Source organism: Oncorhynchus keta, unplaced genomic scaffold, assembly GCF_023373465.1.
Source record: "Oncorhynchus keta strain PuntledgeMale-10-30-2019 unplaced genomic scaffold, Oket_V2 Un_contig_14820_pilon_pilon, whole genome shotgun sequence".
Taxonomy (NCBI): Eukaryota; Metazoa; Chordata; class Actinopteri; order Salmoniformes; family Salmonidae; genus Oncorhynchus; species Oncorhynchus keta.
Window position 1 is genome coordinate 22,151 of NW_026278970.1, and position 10,178 is coordinate 32,328.

The window sequence follows — 10,178 nt, forward strand, 5'->3', positions numbered from 1 at the left end:
CTTTGGTCACATTCATTTGGGTCAAACAAAAACACCCTAATGATTGGTTGACAATAGAGCCTCCCACAATGCAGGCCATGGCAGCAGGATGAAGTTTAACCATAACTGCAGAAACTTGCAGTTCACTTGGGCACAAGTCAGACAATGTTTTCCCCCAGAATGCAACACATTTTGAAAGACGATGGTCACCGACTTGACAAAAGTGATCCACTCTAACATGGCCATTGAGATGAGCACGATGAGACTTTGCTCTCACACACACATGTACACGGGTGTGCTTCAAGCTCTGCCTTAGAATACGTGGACAACTACAAATACATAGGTGTCTGGTTAGACTGTAAACTCTCCATCTATAAAATAGCCTCCAACACTCTACTGAACAAACTGGATGCAGTCTATCACTGTGCCATCCGTTTTGTCACCAAAGCCCCATACACTAGCCACCATTGCGACTTGTACGCTCTCGTTGGTTGGCCCTCGCTTCATACTCATCGCCAAACCCACTGGCTACAGGTTATCTACAAGTCTCTGCTAGGTAAAGCCCCGCCTTATCACAGCTCACTGGTCACCATAGCAGCACCCACTCGTAGCACACGCTCCAGCAGGTATATCTCACTGGTCACCCCCAAAGCCAATTCCTACTTTGGTCGTCTTTCCTTCCAGTTCTCTGCTGTCAATGACTGGAACGAACTGCAAAAATCTCTGAAGCTGGCAACTCATATCTCCCTCACTAGCTTTAAGCACCAGCTGTCAGAGCAGCTCACAGATCACTGTCACCTGTACATAGCCCATCTGTAAACAGCCCATCGATCTACCTACCTCATCCCCATACTGTATTTATTTATTTATCTTGCTCTTTTGCACCCCAGTATCTCTACTTGCACATTCATCTTCTGCACATCTACCATTCCAGTGTTTAATTGCTATATTGTAATTACTTCGCCACCATGGCCTATTTATTGCCTTAACTCCCTTATCTTACCTCATTTGCACTCACTGTATATAGACGTTTTGTTTTCTTTTGTTCTACTGTATTATTGACTATGTTTTGTTTATTCCATGTGTAACTCTGTGTTGTTGTATGTGTCGAATTGCTATGCTTTATCTTGGCCAGGTCACAGTTGCAAATGAGAACTTGTTCTCAACTAGCCTACCTGGTTAAATAAAGCTGAAATATACAAATAAATAAAAAAGCTGCTACAACTGGTACCTACAGGACCAAAACAATTGAGAAGTTTAGCCTCATGCTTCAAAGCTTCAGGGGCCTCATTTATCAATCATGCTTAGGTACAAATCGGTACATAAAGCATGCATGGGATCATTTCCACGCAAAGTGTGAAATTTGTCAATAAGAACATTTGCTTGTGAGTGTGCATAAATTTACACACAGCCATGACCATGCGCAGTGCTGTCATTAGGCCGAGCTTGTTGTTGATCCAGTCCCAATCTTGAATTTTTTTATTATTTTAAAAAAATTTCAGTCTGATATGTTTCCATAACCACACATCACTTGCACTATAAAGTATTTTTTAAAGTATTTTACTAACACATTTTTATGAAAAGAATGAACAATACAAGCCCACCTGCAGGGATTCAAAATTGTATAAAAATATAGGACAAAGCACATCACGACAAGAGAGACACCACACCACTACCTAAAGAGAGACCTAAAGACAACAACATAGCATGGTAGCAACACAACAACATCATGATAGCAACACAACATGGAAGCAGCACAACATGGTAGCAGCACAAAACATGGTATGAACCTTTTTGGGCACAGATAACAGCACAAAGGGCAAGAAGGTAGATACAACAATACATCATCACGCGAAGCAGCCACAACTATCAGTAAGTATGTCCACGATTGAGTCTTTGAATGAAGAGATGGAGATAAAACTGTCCAGTTTGAGTGTTTGTTGCAGCTCGTTCTAATCACTAGCTTGCAGCAAACTGGAAAGAGGAGCAACCCAGGGATGTGTGTGCTTTGGGGACTTTTAACAGAATGTGACTGGCAGAATGGGTGTTGTATGTGGAGGATGAAGGCTGCAGTAGGTATCTCAGATAGGGGGGAGTGAGGCCTAAGAGGGTTTTATAAATAAGCAGAGATGACCAATTTACAGAGTAGCAATGATGTGTCCTATAAGGAGCATTGGTGGCAAATCTGATGACCGAATGGTAAAGAACATCTAGCCGCTCGAAAGCACCCTCTCCTGCCGATCTATAAATTACATCTCTGTAATCTAACATGGGTAGGATGGTCATCTGAATCAGGGTTAGTTTGGCAGCTGGGATGAAAGAGGAGTGATTACAATAGAGGAAATCAAGTCTTTTCTTCCTACCAAACCACATTAACTTTGATTTGGAAGTGTTCAGAACAAGGTTAAGGGCAGAGAAAACTTGTTGGACACTAAGAAAGCTTTGTTGTAGAGCGTTTAACATCAAATCTGGGGAGGGCTAGATGATTATAAGACTGTAACTTCTGCATATAATGGATGAGAGAGCTTCCTACTGCTTGAGCATGTTGATAAGGAATATTTTGAAGAGTGTGGGGCCTAGGATCGAGCCTTGGGGTGCTCCCATGGTGACAGGCAGTGGCTGCGACAGCAGATGTTCTGACTTTATATACTGCACTCTTTGAGAGAGGTAGTTAGCAAACCAGGCCAAAGACTCCTCGGAGACACCAATACTCCTTAGCCGGCCCACAAGAATGGAATGGTCTACCGTATCAAAAGCTTTGGGCAAGTCAATAAAAATAGCAGCATAACATTGCTTAGAATCAAATGCAATAGTGACATAATTTAGGACCTTTAAGGTTGCAGTGACACATCCATAACCTGAGCGGAAACCAGATTACATACCCGAGAGAATACTATAGACATCAAGAAAGTCAGTCAGTTGATTATTGACAAGTTTTTCAAACACTTTTGATAAACAGGCCAAAATATAAATAGGCCTATAACAGTTATGATCAGCTTGATCTCCCCCTTTAAATAAAGGACGCACCGTGGCTGCCTTCCAAGCAATGGGAACCGCCTCAGAGAGGAGAGACCGGTTACAAAAGTCAGAGATAGGATTGGCGATGATACGGGCTGCAACCTTAAAGAAGAAAGGGTCTAAACCATCTGACCCAGATGTTTTTTGGGGTCAAGTTTAAGGAGCTCCTTGGACTCAGTGACCGCCTGCAGAGAGAAACTTTGTAGTGGGGCACGGGAAAAGAGGGAGGAGCATTAGGGGATAGACGCATTAGAAGGGGTGGGAGATGATGAAATGTTGACGGGCAAGGAGGCAGAGTCAAATAGGAATCCTGACTTAATGAAGTGGTCCTTGTCAGGAACAACCACTAACGTTAGCTAGCTAGTTTACATTAAACATTGGCAAACCATATTCAGCTGTCAAAAGTAACATGAAATCCATTGACAATAGTTTATTCACTATGCGGTGCAAAACTGCTAGCTTCTCAATCTCAGTAGTGCATTTTCGTGAGCGCTGTTCAGTGATCTTGACCATCACAAATTAAACTAAATGAATGGTAAACATTTACATACAGTGAATGCGCGTATAATAGTTGATCAGAGACAGGCACATCACTCTTGCCAATCTTGCAGATCATTTTCGGTCAACTTCAGCTTGGGGAAACCGCAGGAGAAAAATGAAAGGTGCTGTGGCACATTTTTACATCTATAGAATGATGGCAAATAATGATGCCATATTCATATTTTCTTGACAATATCACAACAAATAATGGAGGAATAGCTCAACAAAGATTATGGTCAGATGATTAGAAACATGTAAAATAGCAATTATTTTAAAATTTCCTTGGGAGAATGTGTGGCAACAAGAGTAGTAAGCACAGGAAAATAGTTAGGGTGACAGGTAGCCTAGTGGTTAGAGTGTTGGGACACTAACCGAAAGGTTGCTGGGTTGAATCCCTGAGCTGACATGGTCAAAATATGTTGCTCTGAACAAGGCAGTTAACCCACTGTTCCCCGGTAGGCTGTCATTGTAACTAATAATTTGTTCTTAACTGACTTGCCTAGATAAAGATAACATTAGTGTAATAAGGAAATATGCTATATTTTGCCTACAGGTGGGGCTTTAGAAATCTATCCAGCGCACACCCGTCCCTATCAATAGAACACTCATTGAGACGGAGCTCTTTGAGCCCTTCGCTATGGCACCTGCCATGCAATCATTTGATTGAACTCCAGTATGCATGAGATGCAAGCCTTTAGTCTACAGGTAAGCTATCTATCGGAAAGGAGACATCAGAGAGGAGAGAGTTGAAAACAACTCAGAGGGTTCTGTTACCACACACCACACATATCTCTCAAGAGGCTTTTGTCAGGACTGCCTTTAATACTAATTTGCCTAAGCCCAAAGAGAACCAATAACATTAAATTGAATTAAATCAGAGACATTAGCTCTGTCGGGCCTGTATGCTGCTAGCCAAGATCCATCCAGAGAGAACAGAAAAACAGGTGCAAGGAGGAACCTGTTGCTCTTGCTCTGTCCAGGGAGCTGAGAGAGCGAGCAGCCCTGCTGTCAGTGCCTTCTGTGAGGGGGCTCTAAGCACCAACCCCTGAAGAACCCCGCTGGCTCCCTGTTTACAGCCCTGCCAGGGCAGGCCTGGACCTGACAACCAATCACAGGGCAGGCCTGGTCATGACAGACCCAATCAGCCTCACACTGAGACCCTTCACACCAATTTGGTCTATATGTCTTCACCAACACAATACATCTATTCTAACACCCTGTGTCCTTTGAATTGTATAATGTCAATGTGTATTGTGAATTGTAAAGGTAATTTAAATGTGAGTTGTGTGTGTAGTATGTAAAGTAGGTCTTAGAATGGTGACAATTTTGCTCTATTATGGTGAATGGTAAAAAAGCATCATAACCATCTTCATTCACTAGAGGGGCTGTCATTGTGAGGAAAATGGTCAGCTGATGGCCTCAATTATATAGGTCTGGAAGGCATAGTGCGTAATATCCTGTCTACATGTACACAGTCAGTTTATTACATTTACATTTACATTTAAGTCATTTAGCAGACGCTCTTATCCAGAGCGACTTACAAATTGGTGCATACACCTTATGACAACCAGTGGAACAGCCACTTGCATCTAAATCTTGTTGGGGGTGGTGAGAAGGATTACTTACCCTTACTTACCCTATCCTAGGTATTCCTTGAAGAGGTGGGGTTTCAGGTGTCTCCGGAAGGTGGTGATTGACTCCGCTGTCCTGGCGTCGTGAGGAGTTTGTTCCACCATTGGGGGGCCAGAGCAGCGAACAGTTTTGACTGGGCTGAGCGGGAACTGTACTTCCTCAGTGGTAGGGAGGCGAGCAGGCCAGAGGTGGATGAACGCAGTGCCCTTGTTTGGGTGTAGGGCCTGATCAGAGCCTGGAGGTACTGAGGTGCCGTTCCCCTCACAGCTCCGTAGGCGAGCACCATGGTCTTGTAGCGGATGCGAGCTTCAACTGGAAGCCAGTGGAGAGAGCGGAGGAGCGGGGTGACGTGAGAGAACTTGGGAAGGTTGAACACCAGACGGGCTGCGGCGTTCTGGATGAGTTGTAGGGGTTTAATGGCACAGGCAGGGAGCCCAGCCAACAGCGAGTTGCAGTAATCAAGACGGGAGATGACAAGTGCCTGGATTAGGACCTGCGCCGCTTCCTGTGTGAGGCAGGGTCGTACTCTGCGGATGTTGTAGAGCATGAACCTACAGGAACGGGACACCGCCTCTGATGTTAGTTGAGAACGTCAGGGTGTTGTCCAGGATCACGCCAAAGGTTCTTAGCGCTCTGGGAGGAGGACACAATGGAGTTGTCAACCGTGATGGCGAGATCATGGAACGGGCAGTCCTTCCCGGGAGGAAGAGGAGCTCCGTCTTGCTGAGGTTCAGCTTGAGGTGGTGATCCGTCATCCACACTGATATGTCTGCCAGACATGCAGAGATGCGATTCGCCACCTGGTCATCAGAAGGGGGAAAGGAAGATTAATTGTGTGTCGTCTGCATAGCAATGATAGGAGAGACCATGAGGTTATGACAGAGCCAAGTGACTTGGTGTATAGCGAGAATAAGAGAGGGCCTAGAACAGAGCCCTGGGGACACCAGTGGTGAGAGCGCGTGGTGAGGAGACAGATTCTCGCCACGCCACCTGGTAGGAGCGACCTGTCAGGTAGGACGCAACCAAGCGTGGGCCGCGCCGGAGATGCCCAACTCGGAGGAGAGGGTGGAGAGGGGAGGATCTGATGGTTCACAGTATCGAAGGCAGCCGATAGGTCTAGAAGGATGAGAGCAGAGGAGAGAGAGTTAGCTTTAGCAGTGCGGAGCGCCTCCGTGATACAGAGAAGAGCAGTCTCAGTTGAATGACTAGTCTTGAAACCTGACTGATTTGGATCAAGAAGGTCATTCTGAGAGAGATAGCGGTAGAGCTGGCCAAGGACGGCACGCTCAAGAGTTTTGGAGAGAAAAGAGAGAAGGGATACTGGTCTGTAGTTGTTGACATCGGAGGGATCGAGTGTAGGTTTTTTCAGAAGGGTGCAACTCTCGCTCTCTTGAAGACGGAGGGACGTAGCCAGCGGTCAGGGATGAGTTGATGAGCGAGGTGAGGTAAGGAGAAGGTCTCCGGAAATGGTCTGGAGAAGAGAGGAGGGGATAGGGTCAAGCGGGCAGGTTGTTGGGGCGGCCGGCCGTCACAAGACGCGAGATTTCATCTGGAGAGAGAGGGGAGAAAGAGGTCAGAGCATAGGGTAGGGCAGTGTGGGCAGAACCAGCAGTGTCGTTTGACTTAGCAAACGAGGATCGGATGTCATCGACCTTCTTTTCAAAATGGTTGACGAAGTCATCTGCAGAGAGGGAGGAGGGAGGGGGAGGATTCAGGAGGGAGGAGAAGGTGGCAAAGAGCTTCCTAGGGTTAGAGGCAGATGCTTGGAATTTAGAGTGGTAGAAAGTGGCTTTAGCAGCAGAGACAGAGGAGGAAAATGTAGAGAGGAGGGAGTGAAAGGATGCCAGGTCCGCAGGGAGGCGAGTTTTCCTCCATTTCCGCTCGGCTGCCCGGAGCCCTGTTCTAAGTAGCTTCGTACTTTCCATAATATAACATACAGTGCATTCGGAAAGTATTCAGACCCCTTCCCCTTTTCCACATTTTGTTATGTTACAGCCTTGTTCTAAAATGTATTAAATATTTTTTTCTCTCATCAATCTACACACAATACCCCATAATGATAAAGCGAAAACAGGTTTTTAGAAAATGTTTTTGTTTTTTTAACAACTGAAATACCTTATTTACATAAGTATTCAGTCCCTTGCTATGAGACTCGAAATTGAGCTCAGGTGTCTCCTGTTTCCAATGATCATCCTTGAGCTGTTTCTACAACTTGATTGTAGTCCACCTGTGGTAAATTTGATTTATTGGACATGATTTGGAAAGGCACACACTTGTCTCTACGAGGTCCCACAGTTGACAGTGCATGTCAGAGCAAAAACCAAGCCATGAAGTAAAAGGAATTGTCTGTAGATGTCCGAGACAGGATTGTGGCGAAACACAGATCTGGGGAAGGTTACCAAAACATTTCTGCAGCACTGAAGGTCCCCAAAACACAGAGGCCTCCATCATTCTTAAAGGGAAGAAGTTTGGAACCACCAAGATTCTTCCTCGAGCTGGTCGGGCCAGCCAGAGCAATCGTTGGGGTAGGGCCTTGGTCAGAGAGGTGACCAAGAACCCGATGATCACTCTGACAGAGCTCTAGAGTTCCTCTGTGGAGATGGGAGAACCTTCCAGAAGGACAACCATCCCTGCAGCACTCCACCAATCAGGCCTTTATGGTTGATTTGCCAGACGGAAGCCAGTCCTCAGTAAAGACACACGACAGCCCGCTTGAAGTTTGCTAAAAGGCACCTAAAGACTCTCAGACCATGAGAAATAAGATTAGGATTACCGTGTCTGATGAAACTAAGATTGAACTCTTTGGCCATCACGTCTGAGGAAACCTAGCACCATCCCTATGGTGAAGCATGGTGGTGGTAGCATCATGCTGTTTTTCAGCGTCAGGGACTGAGAGACTAGTCAGGATCGAAGGAAAGATGAATGGAGCAAAGTACAGAGAGATCCTGATGAAACCTGCTCCCGAGCACTCAGGACCTCAGACTGGGGCGAAGGTTCACCTTCCAACAGGACCACGTCCCTAAGCTCACCACCAAGACAACGCAGGAGTGGCTTTGTGATAAGTCTCTGAATGTCCTTGAGTGGCCCAGCCAGATCCCGGACTTGGACCCGATCGAAAATCTCTGGATAGACCTGAAAATAGCTGTGAAGCGACGCTCCCCATCCAACTTGACAGAACTTGAGAAGATCTGCAGAGAAGATTGAGAGAAGCTTCCCAAATACAGGTGTGTCAAGATTGTAAAGCGTCATACCCAAGAAGAGTAAAGGGTCTGAATACTTACAGTTGTAGTCGGAGGTTTACATACACCTTAGCCAACTACATTTAAACTTTTTCACAATTCGTGACATTTAATCCTAGTAATAATTCCTGTCAGTTAGATCACCACGTTATTTTAAGAATGTGAAATGTCAGAATAATAGTAGAGAGATTGATTTATTTCAGCTTTTATTTCTTTCATCACATTCCCAGTGGGTCAGAAGTTTACATACACTCAATTAGTATTTGGTAGCATTGCCTTTGAATTGTTTAACTTGGGTCAAATGTTTTGGGTAGCCTTCCACAAGCTTCCCACAATAAGTTGGGTGAATTTTGGACCATTTCTCCTGACAGAGCTGGTGTAACTGAGTCAGGTTTGTTGGCCTCCTTGCTCGCACACACTTTTTCATTTCTGCCCACAAATTTTCTATAGGATTGAGGTCAGGGCTTTGTGATGGCCACTCCAATACCGTGACTTTGTTGTCCTTAAGCCATTTTGCCACAACATTGGAAGTATGTCAATGTCCATTTGGAAGACCCATTTGCGACCAAGCTTTAACTTCCTGACGGATATCTTGAGATGTTGCTTCAATATATCCACATAATTTTCCTTTCTCATGATGCTATCTATTTTGTGAAGTGCACCAGTCCCTCCTGTAGAAAAGCACCCCCACAACATAATGTTGCCACCCCGTGCTTCATGGTTGGGATGGTGTTCCTCGGCTTGTAAACCTCCCCCTTTTTCCTCCAAACATAACGATGGTCATTATGGCCAAACAGTTTTATTTTTGTTTCATCAGACCAGAGGACATTTCTGCAAAAAGTACAATCTTTTTCCCCATGTGCAGTTGCAAACCGTAGTCTGGCTTTTTTATGGCAGTTTTGAGCAGTGGCTTCTTCCTTGCTGAGTGGCCTTTCAGGTTATGTCGATATAGGACTCGTTTTACTGTGGATATAGATACTTTTGTACCTGTTTCCTCCAGCATCTTCACAAGGTCCTTTGCTGTGGTTCTGGGATTGATTTGCACTTTTGCACCCAAGTACGTTCATCTCTAGGAGATAGAATGCGTCTCCTTCCTGAGCGGTATGATGACTGCATGGTCCCATGGTGTTTATACTTGCGTACTATTGTTTGTACAGATGAATGTGGTACCTTCAGGTGATTGTAAATTGCTCCCAAGGATGAACCAGAGTTGCAGATGTCTACAATTTTTTTCTGAGGTTTTGGCTGATTTCTTTTGATTTTTGCATGATTTCAAGCAAAGAGGCACTGAGTTTGAAGGTAGGCCGTGAAATACATCCACAGGGAGACCTCCAATTGACTCAAATTATGTAAATTCGCCCATCAGAAGCTTCTAAAGCCATGACATAATTTTCTGGAAGTGTCCAAGCTGTTTAAAGGCACAGTCAATTTAGTGTAAGTAAACTTCTGACCCACTGGAATTGTGATACAGTGAATTATAAGTTAAATAATCTGTCTGGAAACAATTGTTGGAATAATTACTTGTGTCATGCACAAAGTAGATGTCCTGACTGACTTGCCGGAACTAGTTTTATTGACTCCAACCTAAGTGCATGTAATCTTCCGACTTCAATTGTATGTACATGTGATATTTAATTCATTAATTTTTATAAAAATATTTAACAACATTTCTAAGAACCTGTTTTAGCTTTGTCATGATGGGGTATTGTGTGTAGATTGATGAGGGGGAAACGATTTAATCATTTTTAGAATAAGCCTGTAACGTAACAA